We start from the raw sequence: 18,976 nt of genomic DNA, 5'->3' as shown, positions 1-18,976 counted from the left end.
CGTTGGTGATGGTAGTGTTAGAGTTATTTGAAATCACAGGGAGTCATTGTGCGGAATCCTACGATCGAAACACATAGGACGTATTCATGAAAGTAGTGTGCTCCACACACCCCCTTTCCGACTAGTTCGAACAAGACAAAGAGCAAAGCACTGCACTCTCTGTAATTACAAATAATAAAGGTAAGTATCATTTGAATACGTTGGCAGAGTTTTATACAGAGATAGTGTAATCGCGACCGGACCTCGAGACTGAAGTGAAATTCAAATCTTTGACGTCTTGATGCATTAACGACAAAACTGCCTGGGAGGCCCTTTCAAACGTTGGCGTGAAATGTTGTACATTCTGTATACCTTCAAAAGTACTTCATTAACTCATGTAACTTCTGAATGTTTGGTTTGTCGCCAATGGACCAACATCATCTGCGTATGATAATATTTGCTTTCAATCGCCCCCGTGTCACACCTGTCGCTAACTGAAGAATTTCGTCATAGCATATTACCATGTTACAATAATACTTCCTCTTCTTTCAGGTATGAAATCCTTTCATTGTACTTCAAATATCGTGCAATTTCTGTAAATCTCTCATTCATCCTCATCGTCACAATTAGCCAAAAGTGGCAGGAAAGCGACACTAAAGGGCAAAAATGCAAATACTTCATTTCCATTATATTGACTGTTAATGAAGGAATAGTACTGTAGCAGGCTGTCAGGTTTTTTATACACACAAGGAATTTGTTCGTTAACAAATTAGCAACAAAAAAATTTGAACTAAAACTCTATAATACATTAATATACTTTCGTTACAATCGCCTGTGAAACGCTATACTATAGATAAAAATGAGGAACAACTCTTAGTCTTTGAAAGAAAAAAAAAGAGGAAAATATTTGGACCACATAAGTTGATTGAAGAGATAAATAGGAAACAAATAGTGAACCCTACACACGGATAAAAGAAAGAGATGTAGTGAGAGTAATTAAATCACGAAAAATAATGTGAATTGATCATGTCATGAGAAGCTCGATGGTACAGAAGAATTAGAAAATGGAAACCTTTTACATCCAGACTAAGAGAAATTTAAAAAAAGAAATTGGACAAAAAACTAAGGAGAATGAAAGTTAAAAATTGGAGAAATAAAGAAGAAGATAAGGTTGTTGATCTAGCTAAGGTCAACCAAGAGCAGTGGCGCAACCACAGGGGACACAGCTGGGGTATGAGGATTCACAATTTAGTGCTAACATGTTGTATATGTATTTTCTTATTTCACGTCGCTCCATGTTGCATATGTGAAATACAAATGTTGTACATGAAAGTTATACGTGTCATATGTACAAAAAGAATTACATTCGTTATGCATTTTCTGTCTTTCAAAAATACAGTTTCTGTGCTTGTTTTTCATTATTAGCTAATGTGAAATTGAACGTGTTGAGAAAATATTACAAATTGTTTGTTTGATTGATTGATTTAGTTTATTTTAATTCGCGTTTTGTGCCTCTTGGCTAATTTGAGAAGATGGGGATGAGTGATGAAATGATGAAATTGATGAATGGACATTCACAAACAACCAAACCCGATCGGGATTCGAACCCGGGACCCTTGGCGTCGCAGCGCGATGTGCTAACCATTTTTTTTTTGTAAAGGAATACACCTGTGCGGAAGTATTCCCCATCATTCACACGACTTTCACTCATATCGATTGGACTATTTTCTTGATTTTTCTCAGGACAGACAAACACAAAATACTTATGTCTTACCCGGGACTCGAACCCGGAACCCCTGGCGCTCTGCTAACCACTCCGCCACGGAGGTCGACTTGGGCCACAGGGTCCGGCTACAAATTTGTTTCTCCCATCACAGACTTCTATCCTCTTTTTGTGTGATTTACGAGGATAATGACGTATTTGATACTACTACTACTATTACCACTGCCATTACCACCACCACCACTAATAATAATAATAATAATAATAATAATAATGTCATTGTTGTTCTTGTTGTTGTTGTTATTATTATTATTATTGGCACTTTTGTCCTCGTACTTGCACCCATACAAAATTCGTGGTTGCGCATCTGAGCAAGAGTTGTAGAGAATAGTAACATTACTTAATTTACTATTTAGTAACTTAGTGAAAGAAAGAGTTGTTTTGGCGGCATCAAGAGCAAATGCCATTGACTATTATTGCCTATGAATTTCGTTGCTGCCTTTTCTGCACATGTTCTCACTCGCTAACACCAAGAGCACATCATCAGAATGTAAGTATATCCATAGTGTATCAGGCCTCCCCCCTGCCCTAACCCTCCTGGTATCCTGATTTGAATTCACGAACGCAAGCGTGGAAAGATTTTGTTATGCTCTCTAGGCGCATATGGATGTGAACCCTGACCCCCAGCTTTCTCCTTCGCTGGTTTCTGTCATTCAATTTCCCCGACGGTTGGCTCAAATGGAGAAAGGAGCTGCGGGCGATTGCAATTCTCTCCCAGCACTGCTTACGCACTTTATACAACATTTCCTGCGGCATTGCGCAAATGAAGTGTCAGTGCTTTGATTCCCTTCAGCCAGAGATTGTGTTACAGTTATTAGGAAGAATGCCTTGTAACAAGACTCGTGGCAATTGCCTTACGCAAGTGGTCATCACAGTTGAAGTCACTGGTAGAACTCTGGGATTTGGGAAATACAGGGTATCTGTAAAATAAGCTAAATATTTTATTAAAAACTGAAACTCAGGAAAAAGTAAATACATATTTTTGAAGGTAATGTTATCAAGTTTTGTTTACAATTTAGTAAATTTCAATGTGTTCCCCGTTTGTAGCACGGCACAAATCCAAACGATAATCGATTTTTTGCGACCTCCTGGCCAGCATGCCTGGGGTGATGGTTGCCATAGAAGCGATAATTCTTTGCCTTAGATGGTTGAATTTTCTCCGCATAAACCATGTTCTTCACATGTCCACATAGGAAAAAGTCTAAGGGAGTAAGGTCCGGACTTCCTGGAGGCCATGGAATAAGACCCTTTCGTTCCAATCCACACTTCCAGTTTCTTTAAACGCCTTAAGCCATTGACGAATGGTTTTGTCCGAAGGCTAAACACCACCATACTTGCATCGAAAGTTCTGCTGTACAGTAATAACAGATCCAGTTTCTACAAGCCATATCACACACTGCGCCTTCTGTTGTGGCGTCGCCGTTCCACTGAACTGCACTGACTGTGTTCGGCTCGACTCGGCCACTTCAAGGTCAACGATGAGCAGCGTTGTTGGAATGAACTCCAAACGACGTGAATAAAACTTGATGAGCTACTGATTTCAAAGTAATTAACTAACCTGAGTTACCTAATACCGTTTCCTTGCTATCATTGTTTAAAACCCCGGTGTTCTTTCATTTACCCATTGTGAATTTCGAATTGCCTACAATTTTCAAAACATAAATTAACGATGATAATATTTTCTAATGGTAGCAAATTATATACAAATTAAATCCGCAGCATGAATAATGTAGTACAGGTATATTTGCAGAAAGTTACATAGATTCTTCTATTTTCTATTTTCATTCTTTCTCACTTGATAATGAGGATGGAATGGATGGGATAAGAAAATTGCTCTAATTGAGAACTCCTTGGTTTTTCAGAAGCAAACAAGAAGGTGGGTCGAAATACACACGTATATATAAAATTATTCCCAACATCTGTTAGAATTAACGGATAAAGACTTGTACTTTGCAGACGCCACATAATACTGTACAGGGTGTCCGGCTTAGACCTTTAACATTACAAAAGAGTATAACTTTAGTTACATTCAACTTTAAATGAAACTTATTGTTTGTATGGGACTGGAAACTGTGGCCATTTGCGAGAATCATCAGTACTTCGAGTTGACGTGACGCGCATGCGCGTGTAACGCATAAATTCCAAGATGGCGGAATGGACGGTTCAGCAGAAAGTGTTCTGCGTTCTTTCACTGGCAGCAAACAAATCTGTGAAGCTTGTTCAACATGCTTTTCGGCGTGAATTCAACCTTCAACGTGACGACAATGTTCCTTCCTATTTGAGTATTGTTAAGTGGGATAAACAACTAAGAGAAACTGGAAGTGTTGTGTCGGTGCGCGGGAAGTACGCGAAGCGGAAGGTATCAGAGGGAAACAGTGAAATGATTCGCACTGCATTCACAAGAAGTCCAAGAAAATCAATAAGACGTGCCAGTTTAGAGCTCAACATTCCTCGGTCTACTATCCATAACGTTGTGCACAAAAGGTTACGTCTACGGGCCTACAAGATCCAGTTAGATCAACGAAATTATCCTGATGATAAACCTAAAAGACAAACGTCTTCGGGTAAAATGTTAACCGAAATTGACAACAACAATGCTTTTCTGGACAAGGTGTGCTTTTCTGATGTAGCTGCATTCCACACGTGTGGCAAAGTTAACAAGCAAAATTGCCGTATTTGGAGAAGTGACAATCCTCATGAGTTTCGTGAAATTATGAGAGACTCGCCAAAAGTTAATGTGAGGTGTGGTTTAATGAAAGAGAAGATAATAGGCACGTTCTTCTTTGCTAAAGAAACCATGAGAGGAACGAATTATTTAGACATGCTTCAGCATTACGCTGTGCCTCAAATGCCTCCAGAAACAATTTTCCAACAAGATGGAGCCCCGGCACACTTTGCTATCATTGTACGAGGATTTCTCGATGAGCATTTTTCCAGAAGATGGATAAGGAGAGGATCTAAACCACTTGCTTGGCCTCCGCGCTCGCCGGATCTTTCCCCTTAGACTTTTTCATTTGGGGGTTCATCAAGGACCAAGTCTACAGTATGCCAGACGAGAACTTGGAAGATCTGCGTAACAGAATTCGTCAGGCGATGAACAATGTGACCCCTCAAATGCTAGTGAATACCTGGACAGAATTGGAATATCGGTTCGACATCTGCCGTGCCACAGGGGGGCTCACATCGAGGTTGTGTGAAGTGCTGGTACTGGGACAAAAAAATGCATGAGTTTTTCTACCAAAATGTAAATTTTCGTAATAAAATTGGGTTTCTATGCAAAACTATGCTCTTTTGTAATGTTAAAGGTCTTAGCCGGACACCGTGTATTTGTCTTATTTTACGTAGCTTCTCTGCTACTTTCGACTAATGAAGATGATTTAAATGAATGATGCTTAGATGAGGACACTCACAAAGGAACACTCATGCCCAGGTCGGATCTTAAACCCAGGTGCTTTGCTGGTGAAATCGTAAGTTGACCAAGGTTGCCCATACAATAACACTAAAGTTACGCTCCCGTCCGGAGTGGTTAACACATGGCGCTACGACGCCAGGGGTTCCGGATTCGAATCTCGGCCTGGACATGGATGTTTGTGAGTGTCCATTCATGAATATTCATCATATCATCACTCATCCCCATCTTCGCAAATTACCCAAAACGTGGCACAAAAAGCGAAGTGAAATAAAGCAAATCAATCAACAACACTAAAGTAATAGCAAAGTTGGGTTATTACTTATTAGTGCACCGAGAGAAGATAATCGCTTATTTATCTATATATAATATAAAAAGTCTAGAATGAAATATCACACGACGAAGTTATCCTTTTACACTTACGTTTTGAATTTTGCCCGCCATTAATCTGTACCATACTCTATATTGCCTGATTTACACTATGATTTACATTTAATTCGTATTAGAATTACACAACTTAATAATAACTATGACAAATGTCAATTACCAAAAATAATTCGATTTTTTTTTAAATCGAATCATTTATTTCAGATATCCATCATGATTCGGCACGTAATGTTATAGATAAAGAAATATTAATTAAAATGCTACGGTGTTGTTGTAACTAAAATTTACGTTATAGATGCACTGCGATATAATGTACGACCATGCAGCACAGATACATATTCCAATTACACATGTGCTATGCAATTGAGAAATTCTAAAATTTCAGAAATGTGAGTGTGGTGAAATCTGCTGTTGGGCTTAGAGGTCAACACTGTGTACACCAAACATATACTTACATTATTCTATAGATAATAATGTTTTCTTGAACATTTGATACAGTTCTAATTTTCTCATGTTCCAGTGTAGTAACGTAAAATCAAAATACACTCAAATTTCCGATGGATAGCAGTATTTTCCTCAGACATACAGGGTATAACTTGTAAAGAGGAACAAAATGATCGTGACCAGTTATTTTAATGCTGTGTCTACACAGAGAAAAGTACATTTATTGGTTGAAACAAAACATAAAGTCTGATGATGTTTAGGTACATCTCTTGAAATATTGATAAAAGATATTAACAAATGAAAATTATATTAAAGAGGAAATGAAATAAAAAGTATGCAGTAAAGGTGCATAAAAGGCATCTTGATGCCTTAAAGTGCAGTTCGAGATAGAAATAAATACTCACTTGGATCCTATGATGCACTTTGACGTTACGAGGGCCATTATTTATATTTTGAGCCTTGGCAACACTGATTGAAGTTAGGCGCGATTTGACGTTTGCACGGAATCGTCTGGCATTATTGACCATAACGTACTTCAAATGAGTAGTGTAATTTATGATATAACTGGATCGATAAATGAGGAGGTGTTTTGACTGAATAGAAATACTTAAAACTAAGGCAAAATGTCTATAAAAGTTTATTGTTACTGTGTAAAACCTACGATTTTTTTTAAAAAAAGCTTCCGAGAAAAGAGGACCCCCTCAAATTGATGTGACAAAACCTAAATTTGCAAAAATTGCTGTTTATAAATTTGTTAAAAATATGGATTTTCTCGATATTGTTTTTGGCCTAAGCTATGAGCGACAACAACAGAGCCATCTATGTGCAAATGTCTCAACTTGGTGAACAGACTCGGGTCAATACCCAAGTCGACAAGTCAACTTTTTTCAATACATCATCATTTTGAACTCTCTCTGCCAGCAATAGGGAATGGTAGTAAGCGCTAGACAAAGTACTTTGGAGCCGAATATACCTTTCTTAAGACGTCGTATATTGCTAAAATATCTTGAAATTTGCATATTTCTCATACCGCCGTATCTTGCCCTATTAGATCTCATCAAGAAAATTGCCAATTAGTGAAAACTAATTGAGCACAACAGGTGCTAATAGGGCAAGCATACAATGATATGGGGATATGTGAATTGTCGGTTTCTTCGGTTCAGATAAATGGATTGAATTGAAACTGGGATATTTTGCATTTTTTTTAAATATGATAGCAAAAATAACAGAGATTTTGATTGGTTAATATTGGTTTAAGTAAATAAGATTTCTATTGGCAGATATTTGTTCCAGCCTGTTATACAAAAAATCAATACCACATTAGGTCACCGCCTTTCTACACACATCGTGATGTGCATGTCTCCACACGCAATTGGGGTAGGTCATTGATTCTCGAGGTCGCTGCTTCCGTGGATCAATATTTATTCTACCTTTGCGCATGTGGCTTTAGTCAGACAATTCGTCATAATTTTGTAAGTACAGAATTTTGATTTGAATCCCGAGAAATCTGATATATAAAACCAACTTCAAAAATTAAATATATTAACATATTAAATATATACAATAAATATAAAAATACATTGCTAAACCCAATTAATATTTTATCAAATATAGAGGTTTAATTTAAACCCCAAGAAATCTTATAAAATAAACTAATAATAAAAATATATTAACATATTAAATATATAAAGCATATTATTAAACACAATTAATATTTAAATTAAATATAAAATTTTGATTTAAACCCCAAGAAATCTGATATTTGTATGAATTTGTATTTGTATTGAATTTTGAGAATAAATACCGAGAAACTTTTATTTAAATAACATTTTGTAAAAATGACAATTTGTATAACCGACTTACCACTTGAACTGCTGTACAAGATTTTTGAGTATACAGTCGACGGAGGTAAGGATGTTGCAAGGCTCCTTGAGTTAAGCAAAATAGCGCCTGAATTTCGTCCACCATGCGAGATGATTTTTATGGACAATCTTCGCAAAATAAGTGGTATTAAAAAGTTGCAGAATCCAGAGTTTCTTTTTCGGGCTGCAAGCAAAAAGTTGGTTGATAGGATGGACGAGTTTCATATAGCGAGGCAAGGAAGAAGACGATATACGAATGATTGGTATGAGTCAAACGCGGAAACAGACAGCATCATCACACAACTCATTGCATTGACTGAGGCGCGAACTTTTTTTATAACCTGACATAATATATAAATAAAATACTATTACTAACAAGGAGATAACTGGATTAATTTTTGCAGGCAACCAAATCTTTTGAAATATTGATAAAAGATATTAACAAATGAAAATTATATTAAAGAGGAAATAAAATAAAAAGTAGGCTTAATTCAGGAAATGTATGTTACTTCTCTCTAAGAAACTAAAAGTTAAAATATACAAAACAGTAATTTTACCTGTAGTATTATATGGATGTGAAACTTGGTTTATTATATTAAAAGAGGAACATAAATTGAGAGTATTTGAAAATAAAATTGTTAGGAAAAATATTTGGACCTAAAAGGGATGAGAAAATAAGTTAGTGGAGAAGGTTACATAATTTAGAATTACATAATTTGTATTCATGTCCAGATATTATTAGAATAATTAAATCAAGAAGACTTAGGTGGGCAGGCCATGTGGCAGTAAGACACACTAGCACCGTAAATTGATTTTATTGAAAAGTATGCAGAAGCATTGTTGGAAGCAATTTGAAGACAGAAACGGCTATGCAAAGACACTTATTATAATGTTAATATTTCAGTATAATGTTTTCAGAATTGCTTTTCGATAATGTTCGGTACTTAATTTAATCAATTGTTAGACAAAACACACATTAGAATTCAAGGACGGAAAATATGAACAGCGAATGAATGCTTTAGAGTAGATGTGATATTTAAAGGAGGTGGCTCTTCCATGATAATTTTTGTTTTCTGAATTCAAACAAAAAATTCATGAATATTATCATCATTGAATGATTAATTAGGTGCTCGGTTTACCTTGTCCCTCCAGACGAAAGATGGAATGTATACAAGCCTATGCCTCCTAAAGTTCATCGTGGCTTGCGAAAACGAAATATCTAACCGGAAACTTCCAATGATTTTTATTTTTTTTAGAACATGCTTCGCTAAGGAGGTCAAAATAACAAGTTCCGTAATTCGAATAACTTGTTGATTTTATTACGAACGAAGAAGGAAGGCATGGCCGTAGTATTATTACATCAGGTCATCTTTTATTTTGTTCGCGTCGATTAATCTTCTTACGTTTCTTCTTCTCCTTGTCGTTTTCGTCCAAAATCGTGTTTACTGGAACGTTGAAACGTTTACCGGAACGTTGAGACTTTTACCGGAATATTGAAACGTTTACCGGAACCCCAAAATTTCGTCAGTGGACAATATCTCGAGAACGGTTAGAGATACAGCAAAAACGATCAAAAATCGTAAAAGGTTAACGAAAAGCACGTGGTATAAACTACCTGTATATGATGTTTTCAATAGTTGTCGTCTGGGAACCATGTTGGCTCACCCCCAAAATTTAACTTTAATGGACCATATCTCGAAAACGGCAAGAGATAGAGCAAAACAGACTGCGATTTTAACTTCAAAGAAGCATTTTATAATAGTAGAGAATAGCCATACCAAGTTTGAGCGCGCTACGAATAATATGGCCCACCCCGAAATTTCGTCAGTGGACCATATCTCGAGAACGGTTAGAGATAAATAAAAATAGTAATACCCTAAAGGGTACAGTGTCTCTCAAAAGTTTTAGGACAACAATATTTTATACTAGACATCTCATTTTACGCAAGGCGTTGGTGGGTTGCGTATAGAGTTAGGCTCAATTTCAGGGTTGCCACATGCACAATAGATATTTATAAAATACGCAAAAGAAATAGAAAACAAGTAATATTGTATAAAAGTATTAATATTTATCATTATTATATCGCAAGTGACAAATTTTTTTCTGAAAGAAAAAAAATAGGTTTTCTAGTATTCCTTGCTGATGAGTGTACAGAAAGGAAAAGAGGTGAGAGAAAACGAAAGGTGACAAGGGAAGGAGAAAGAGAAAGCGAAAAGAGAAGAGGAAAAGTAGAGGAGAGAAGAAAGAGAGGATAGACGAGGAGAGGAGATGTAGTGAGGAGAATGGAAGAAGATTCTAGGAGAGATTAGGAAAATGGAGCAAAGAAGAGAAAAAAGAAGGAAAACGAGATGAGAGAAGACGAGACGAGAAGAGGGGAGTGGAGAGTAGAGTAAAGGAGAGAAAAAGAAAAGAACGAAAAGAAGAGGAGAAGAGTGCAGTGGAGTCAGAAATCTAAGACAGGAGAGGAGATACGAGGAGTGGAGATGAGTGGGATGGAGATAAGATGCGAGAAAAGTAGGGAAGGCGATATGAGATAAAAGCAGAGCGAGCAGAAGGATGGGAGAGAAGAAGGAGAAGAGAAGAACAGAAGGGACTGAAGAGAAGAGGTATTTGCAGAAAATATCATCTCAGCGTCAAGAATTGATGCATTGGTCAAAATATCGACATGAAACATTCAATAACATTTTGAAATGTATTGGAGAATGTATTAGATCGGTTCGAAATGCCTTTTGGCCTAGTTCAGAGCAAGGTAAAATCTTCCATGTAAGATTTTTGATTTTACCTGCGATTATACCACTAAAAACATGAATATTTATAAGAATTATGCAATTTTCGTCCACTTCTCGGTTCGTTGAAATGCAGATTTTGTAATTTAATATTTCCCATCCCCCATTGTTAATTCCAAACTGAATAATTCAGTCCCTTCTGTTCTTCTCTTCTCCTTCTTCTCTCTTTTGAGAGACACTGTACCCTTTAGGGTATTACTATTTTTATTTATCTCTAACCGTTCTCGAGATATGGTCCACTGACGAAATTTCGGGGTGGGCCATATTATTCGTAGCGCGCTCAAACTTGGTATGGCTATTCTCTACTATTATAAAATGCTTCTTTGAAGTTAAAATCGCAGTCTGTTTTGCTCTATCTCTTGCCGTTTTCGAGATATGGTCCATTAAAGTTAAATTTTGGGGGTGAGCCAACATGGTTCCCAGACGACAACTATTGAAAACATCATATACAGGTAGTTTATACCACGTGCTTTTCGTTAACCTTTTACGATTTTTGATCGTTTTTGCTGTATCTCTAACCGTTCTCGAGATATTGTCCACTGACGAAATTTTGGGGTTCCGGTAAACGTTTCAATATTCCGGTAAAAGTCTCAACGTTCCGGTAAACGTTTCAACGTTCCAGTAAACACGATTTTGGACGAAAACGACAAGGAGAAGAAGAAACGTAAGAAGATTAATCGACGCGAACAAAATAAAAGATGACCTGATGTAATAATACTACGGCCATGCCTTCCTTCTTCGTTCGTAATAAAATCAACAAGTTATTCGAATTACGGAACTTGTTATTTTGACCTCCTTAGCGAAGCATGTTCTAAAAAAAATAAAAATCATTGGAAGTTTCCGGTTAGATATTTCGTTTTCGCAAGCCACGATGAACTTTAGGAGGCATAGGCTTGTATACATTCCATCTTTCGTCTGGAGGGACAAGGTAAACCGAGCACCTAATTAATCATTCAATGATGATAATATTCATGAATTTTTTGTTTGAATTCAGAAAACAAAAATTATCATGGAAGAGCCACCTCCTTTAAATATCACATCTACTCTAAAGCATTCATTCGCTGTTCATATTTTCCGTCCTTGAATTCTAATGTGTGTTTTGTCTAACAATTGATTAAATTAAGTACCGAACATTATCGAAAAGCAATTCTGAAAACATTATACTGAAATATTAACATTATAATAAGTGTCTTTGCATAGCCGTTTCTGTCTTCAAATTGCTTCCAACAATGCTTCTGCATACTTTTCAATAAAATCAATTTACGGTGCTAGTGTGTCTTACTGCCACATGGCCTGCCCACCTAAGTCTTCTTGATTTAATTATTCTAATAATATCTGGACATGAATACAAATTATGTAATTCTAAATTATGTAACCTTCTCCACTAACCTATTTTCTCATCCCTTTTAGATCCAAATATTTTTCCTAACAATTTTATTTTCAAATACTCTCAATTTATGTTCCTCTTTTAATATAATAAACCAAGTTTCACATCCATATAATACTACAGGTAAAATTACTGTTTTGTATATTTTAACTTTTAGTTTCTTAGAGAGAAGTAACATACATTTCCTGAATTAAGCCTACTTTTTATTTTATTTCCTCTTTAATATAATTTTCATTTGTTAATATCTTTTATCAATATTTCAAAAGATTTGGTTGCCTGCAAAAATTAATCCAGTTATCTCCTTGTTAGTAATAGTATTTTATTTATATATTATGTCAGGTTATAAAAAAAGTTCGCGCCTCAGTCAATGCAATGAGTTGTGTGATAATGCTGTCTGTTTCCGCGTTTGACTCCTACCAATCATCCGTATATCGTCTTCTTCCTTGCCTCGCTATATGAAACTCGTCCATCCTATCAACCAACTTTTTGCTTGCAGCTCGAAAAAGAAACTCTGGATTCTGCAACTTTTTAATACCACTTATTTTGCGAAGATTGTCCATAAAAATCATCTCGCATGGTGGACGAAATTCAGGCGCTATTTTGCTTAACTCAAGGAGCCTTGCAACATCCTTACCTCCGTCGACTGTATACTCAAAAATCTTGTACAGCAGTTCAAGTGGTAAGTCGGTTATACAAATTGTCATTTTTACAAAATGTTATTTAAATAAAAGTTTCTCGGTATTTATTCTCAAAATTCAATACAAATACAAATTCATACAAATATCAGATTTCTTGGGGTTTAAATCAAAATTTTATATTTAATGTAAAATATTAATTGTGTTTAATAATATGCTTTATATATTTAATATGTTAATATATTTTTATTATTAGTTTATTTTATAAGATTTCTTGGGGTTTAAATTAAACCACTATATTTGATATAAAATATTAATTGGGTTTAGCAGTGTACTTTTTATATTTATTGTATATATTTAATGTATTAATATATTTAATTTTTTTAATTGGTTTTATATATCAGATTTCTCGGGATTGAAATCAAAATTCTGTACTTAATAAAACTATGACAAGTTGTAAAGCATGCGCAAAGATAGAATAAGTATTGATCTAACCTAGAGAATTACTAACCTACTCAACTATGCCGTGACGTGCGTAGAAAAGCAATGACCTAAAGCGTATTGATTTTTGTTTAACAAGCTGGAACAAATATCTGCCAATAGAAATCTTGCTTACTTAAACCAATATTAGCCAATCAAAATCTCTGTTATTGTAGCTATCATATTAAAAAAGAAAATGCAAAATATCCCAGTTTCAATTCAATCCATTTATCTGGATCGAAGAAACCGACAATTCACATATCCCCATATCACTGTATGCTTGCCTATTAGCCTCTTTTGCTGTTGTACTCAATTAGTTTTCACTAATTGGCGATTTTCTTGAAGAGGTCTAATAGAACAAGATACGGCGGTATGAGAAATATGTGAATTTCAAGATATTTTAGCAATATACGACGTCTTAAGAAAGGTATATTCGGCTCCAAAGTACTTTGTCTAACGCTTACTACCATTCCCTATTGCAGGCAGAGAGAGTTTAAAATGATGTGGTATTTAAAAAAGTTGACTTGTTGACTTGGGTATTGACCCGAGTCTGTTCACCGAGTTCAGACATTTGCACATAGATGGCTCTGTTGTTGTCGCTCATAGCTTAGGCCAAAAACAATATCGAGAAAAGCCATATTTTTAACAAATTTATAAACAGCAATTTTTGCAAATTTAGGTTTTGTCACATCAATTTGAGGGGGTCCTCTTTTCTCGGAAGCTTTTTTTTAAAAAAATCGTAGGTTTTACACAGTAACAATAAAATTTTATAGACATTTTGCCTTAGTTTTAAGTATTTCTATTCAGTCAAAACACCTCCTCATTTATCGATCCAGTTATATCATAAATTACACTACTCAAATGTTTTGTCAATAGCTTGATTTGTGTTGTTTATGTTGCCATGGAGATTGCACGACAACAATAAAATGGGATTGACTCGTGAACATTTTCGTGCGATGATTTTTTACGATTTTCGACGTGGATTATCAAGACAAGAGTGCATCGATCAACTTACTTCCACATTTGGCGATGAAGCCCCTCCTTTGCCACTGTGAAACGCTGGTATAACGAATTTAATCGTGGCCGCCATTCGCTCACCGACGAGATTCGCGAAGGTCGTCCAAAATCAGTTGTTGTTCAAGAAAACATTGATGCTGTGCAAAAAATAATACTGCAAGATCGTCATGTGACATACTGTGAGATTGAGGCAACCATAGGCATTAGTTCCAGCATATATAAAATATTACATGATCATTTAGCTGTGAGAAAGGTATGTTCTCGTTGGATCCCACACAATTTGACAAAAACTCAAAAAGACGCTCGCGTCAATTGGTGCAAACAATGCTCAATAAATACAATCGTGGTGCTTGAAAAGACGTATATAAGATTGTAACAGGTGACGAATCATGGATATATGCTTATGAGCCGGAACGTAAACAGCAGTCGACTGTATGGGTGTTTCAAGATGAACCCAATCCAACAAAAGTTGTTCGCGCTCGAAGCACATCGAAACAAATGGTCGCTTGTTTTTTCGGGAAAACTGGTCATGTGGCAACTGTGCCTTTAGAGGAACGTAGAACGGTCAACTCTGAATGGTACACAACAATTTGTTTGCCAGAGGTCTTCGGTCAAAAACGGAAAACAAACAAACGCCGTCGGATCATTCTTCATCAAGACAATGCCAGCTGTCACACATCTCGTCTAACAACCGACTTTATGAACAGTCAAAAAATCGAATTGATGGGTCATCCGGCGTACAGTCCTGATTTGGCACCCAATGACTTCTTGTTCCCGAATGTCAAGAATAAATTGCGTGGACAACGATTTTCGTCGGCGGAAGACGCCGTTGATGCGTTCAAAAACCATATTTTGGACGTGTCTCAAGAAGATTGGAAAAACTGCTTTGACAAATGGTTCGAACGAATGCAAAAGTGTATTGACCATAAAGGAGAATACTTCGAAAAACAATAAAGCAGTTTTCAAAGCCAAATTCCTGTTTTTTCATTGTTAGGCTCAAAATATAAATAGTGACCCTCGTACCTTTACAAACGTTGTCATCAAACTGTAAAACTGATTCTTTATAAAGGCCCAAAACCACACATCAATCAATACGTTTCTTGTGCATCAAATTTATTTTTGAATTTTGTTTTCTGTGTGCATTATACCCATATAAGTTAGACGAAACATATTTGGTGAAAATAAACATCAAATATCATCTTACTGAAGAATATTACCAGACACAACAGAACAAGTAGAGTGTGTAGAAAACATTCATTTCATATCAGAAATTTGTTGTATGTTATGCTTCCACTACTGTCTCAAGTTGAAGAGTTGTCCTTCGTTAACCAATATTGTAGCAGTGCATGCAGTGGTGTGCCCAAGGGCGGGGTGTTGGTGGGGGTCATAATTCCGCCATTGGCCTGATATTAATAAAAAAAAAGTAAGTAAGAAAGAGAAAAAGTCGAAGGCAGGAAAAAATGGCAAAACTAAAAAAAAAAAGTATACGTAACACTCCCTTCTCCTTTCGAAAATCCTGCGCATGCCACTGAGTCCACGGCGTTAAAAATTAATGTGAGATTATGGGCAGTTCTGGATTCCACCAACGCCTACTTCATCTTTCATTCCCTGCAAGTCACTTGAAACCAACAAAGAGACCCAGTAGGGTCCTAAGGAACTTCTCCCGGGATACTAGCGTTGCCTTGTTGACAAGATGTGGGAGAAGGAATGTTTTTTTTTTTTCTCTTAGAGAAAGGCGACTCTAATCTCAGTGCATGAATGTTTCGCTTTGAAGCTACAAGATGCGAAGGAGATAGCCCCTCTCCAGGACGCCCGGTGACGGACACCGCAAGGGTGGAGCCTGAATTTCTCTTGTTCCTCCAAATACCGACAACTTCAGTTCAGGATCTGGCTTTGTGCGCAGCTGCGATGTGACAATCATCCTCGCGGGGGAAGGATCCCACTGACAACGGAATATTGCTGCTCGTGGCTGCGGGCGTGAGGCTCTGCCCACTCCACTCCAGTCAGCAAGTCAATCTCGATCTGCTACCCATATATCACCACCTCTATAAGCTCGTAGAGTGCAAGGAAGCTGAAAGACACTGCCTTCAATCTCTGGATATCACCAGAAACCCGTGAGAAATACCACAACCACTCCAGAATATTGATTTCTGCTGCGAAATCCATGTATCACTACTAGAACTTGAATTCATCTGTTATGATTTTCTCAGAACATTGTGCTCCATCACCTATTATATCCAAGTTTATATATCTTCTTTTGAGTTCATCTGATACAGAAAAAATAATAATAAAATAACATAACCCGTGGCTCTACAGCCCTGGAAGGGCCTTGGCCTATCTCCCGACTGCCAGTCTCTCTCTCACAATCCTACATAGAGGTGTGGAGATCTTCAACCAGTAATGGGGTGACGTGAGGTCAGCACGTCGAACCCTCAGTCGTTATACAAGATTTCCCAGACCGAGTTAACTCACTCGTAGCTCCCCAATATCCTCACGATGGTGGGTTGCCACCGTCCTATACACAGGCCGTAACACAGAGACTGAACCCAGGCGGACTCGAACCCATGCCGTCCCGAAGTCGGAGCCCAAAGCACAGCGCCTTACGCCTTACGGTCACGGAGGAGTACTCATCTGATAGAACGGGATAAATAGAACAATCGACGTTGAGATTCTCGTGTTAACATTGTGTGGCATTAACATACATTTTGAATTTGAAACCAAGACTCTTACACAACATATATATCTCGGTGTGTAAGGGTGGTACTTTCTGGACGCACCCAAATGTCTTCCACGTAGTACAACCTGGACTGCGTTTTGCATATTAACGAGGCTCTGTCGTCCGGATTCACAGCCAGTGTAATCCTCTGTAAGACTTGTGTTGTGTTTTGTATATGTGTGTTTGTGATTGTCCTTTCATCAATTTAATCTTATCAGGGTTCATCCACACCTTCCCGATTAGCCAGAATAGCAAAATAAATCAAATCAAGGCAAACCAAACACATTTCTCGAGAATTTCTTAATGTTTTGTGCTCGGGTTAAACAATGTGGTTGAACGTTGAATCGTTTGACTGCTTCCAATATGGAACACAGAATCCAATAGAAAAATATATGACGCATACAAATAAATAAAGCATCTGGGTAGCGGGTTGGAAATCAAGTATACCTGACATGTTTTCTTGCCCAGCGACGTTATATTGAGAAATCTGCCTCCGCGTGACACAGGCTTATGAAGTCAGGTGAATAGAGATAACAGCTCCATATAAGTTCAGTAATTTTAATTTTCCCAACTGTTTATCATCCATTTTGAGAGATGATGTTTTCAGCTTTTTTAGATCGGGCCTCTGTTTCTGAGGACTTGCTTAGTCTCCCCTTACCTTTTTAATGTATTGTGTTTCTCCTGTGCAGGTCCCTTTAGAACCCGAGCACAAAACATTAAGAAATTCTCGAGAAATGTGTTTGGTTTAAGGTAAGGTTTTAGAAAGATAATTTTTCCTTCTACATTTTCAAGGGTGCGAAATGACCATATGTACCGACACCCCCCAAAATTTTAAATAATCTATTCAATCTGTAACACTCTTTAATTATCTCTAAGCCGACCTCCGTGGCGGAGTGGTTAGCTCAGTACACTACGACGCAGGGGTCCCTGGTTCGAATCAAGACCTAGACATGGGTGTTCTTTGTAAGTGTACTTCATCAATTTCATCACTCATCCTCGTCGTCGCGATTAATCGAAAGTAGCAGGAAAGCGAAGTAAAATCACACAAATCAATCAATCCTTCTGTATAGTATTTCGTCTTCTTAAGAAGACCCAGTCCACTTGTACCTTTCGATGGGGTTAAGCGAAAATATTAATGTAATACGTACAGTATTAATAGTTAGTCAAAGTGCCTGGGTGGTGTAGAGAGAAAACAATAAAGGAACCCTGCCCCTCTTGTATATATTATCGCTCTTTTCCTGATCGACCGTGGAAGCACATGTGATGGCCCACTAGTACGAAATGTAATATCGTTGTGTAAAGAAGATTGACCCCTTCCCTTGCACCTAATACACATTCTAAATTTGAGAAGTGGTGGCCGAGACACGCATCAAACAACTTACCACCAGCAGCGAGGTAAGATTGTTTCAGCAACGGGTGTTATTATACCCCATCCGGTGGTAATCATATCACAGCGTTCTGGTTGAGTGACTCTTGTTCCGCTTCATTCAATGAATCATTGAGCGCCGGAGCAGGCAGCCGTGGCATGTCGTCACAGAGCGCGTGTTCTTCATTAAATCATGAATGTAGAAAACGGTTCGGAGCAGATGATGTCGGGACACCCACCAACTGATTTCGTTCCTTTCTACCTCGATATACACTGAAACGGAAACGTGGGAAGAATCAGTGTATCAATCTCGAAGCCTCTAAATCTAAAAGTTTCTGCTCTGCTGCTTAGCGATCGATTGATCGAATGATTGGTCTAGTTTATTCTAATATTCGCTTTTCTATCAGTTTTGGCTAATCGCGAATATGAGGATGAATGATGAAATTGATGAAGGGACACTCACACAGAACATCCATGTCAAGACCAGGATTTGAACCCGGTACCCCTGGCGTCGTGGTGCGCTGTACAAACCACGGTGGTCCGGCCTCAAGCATATGCTGACGATACAACAAGAGCCCCACAGAGAATTATACTGGCTGTGAGTTCACACGCCAGAGTCTCGCTAGTTTGCAAAATGCAATCCAAGGTATACTACGTTTAAGGTATGTTGATATTTGGGTGTCTTCGGAAAGGGTCAGTTCTTAACCCCCAAAGAGATCGAACTC

The sequence above is a fragment of the Lepisma saccharinum genome, chromosome 25 (assembly GCF_977018435.1).
Source record: "Lepisma saccharinum chromosome 25, izLepSacc3.1, whole genome shotgun sequence".
NCBI classification, from domain to species: domain Eukaryota; kingdom Metazoa; phylum Arthropoda; class Insecta; order Zygentoma; family Lepismatidae; genus Lepisma; species Lepisma saccharinum.
Note: the sequence above shows the minus strand (reverse complement) of the source record.